Below are 1,063 nucleotides of genomic sequence, written 5' to 3'. Positions count from 1 at the left end.
CACACACAAACACACACATATACACACACAAACACACACACACACACACACACACACACACACACACATACAAACAGAAACAAAAACAACTCGCAGGAACACCTATCATTATCACACCCTCTCATTTGTTTTGTTTTAGTAGAGTTTTTACGGCGCTCGCAACTGTGCAAGGTTATATGAGTGCCAGAAGATTAGAGGTGTTACAAGAGAGTAACAGACATAAAAAAGAAGGAGGGGAGATAACGCCGATAGATGTTTTATAGGAAAGAAGCAGCAAACCACACCAGAGCACCCGCCTATCACCCACATCCTCTAAATAAAACACCCAAAAAAAACCACCCACATCCTCTCTTTAAGGGGGGGGGGCTACACCTGAAGACTGTCTCGCTTATTACTGGACCAAATTTTACCAAATTTCACACATATAACAAGCATAGTATGGAGTCTTAAATTCCGCAATCAAATTTGAGATAAAAGTTTCGTTTCCACGGACGCGGCGGCCATATTGGATTTTGCTGACATTTCTTACGTAATGAATACCGCACTTATTGCTCCTGGAAATTGATTGGGTTTTTTTGCATGCGTGTTAACAAACATTAGATCTAAAAATTTATCTGGGTTTTTTTTCCTAAACGATTTAGAAAAAATTTTATGAATTTTTTCATGAGGTAGCATTCAAGTTCTCAAAAAATCTGTGAAAGTCCACACTCCAGGCACCACCAACAAAAATCTATTACATATATCAAAAATTCAACAGACAAATCATAGTATTACATTTTCTCTTCATTCTGTGAAAATTTCGTGAAGATTAGACGAAAAATGGTGGAGTTATTCAAAAAAGTATAGAGGAAAGTCGCGTTTTGAGAAAACGGCGATAAAGAAAAATAAAATATTGACTTTATTTATGAGGAAATGGCAGTAACAAACATGCCAGGTATGAAAAAAATATGATTTTGGGGGGTTCTTAAGCGATGAAATAGTTGTAGGAGAGTCTGGGGAAGCTAAAAATGCCTACAACTCAAATTCCCTAATTTTGAGCCGATTCTTGACTTTGGTGGTGTAG

General features: G+C 37.3%; 1 protein-coding gene across 1 annotated transcript in view; it reads right to left on the bottom strand.

Moving 5' to 3' along the window:
• Positions 1-1,063, bottom strand: part of LOC101856712 (branched-chain-amino-acid aminotransferase, cytosolic) — a gene marked incomplete at its 5' end in the record, with an annotated part of 19,263 nt that overhangs the window by 13,549 nt on the left and 4,651 nt on the right.

This window comes from Aplysia californica, unplaced genomic scaffold (assembly GCF_000002075.1).
Source record: "Aplysia californica isolate F4 #8 unplaced genomic scaffold, AplCal3.0 scaffold01718, whole genome shotgun sequence".
In the NCBI taxonomy this organism is placed as follows: Eukaryota; Metazoa; Mollusca; class Gastropoda; order Aplysiida; family Aplysiidae; genus Aplysia; species Aplysia californica.
Note: the sequence above shows the minus strand (reverse complement) of the source record. Positions and strands in the feature narration are given on the sequence as shown.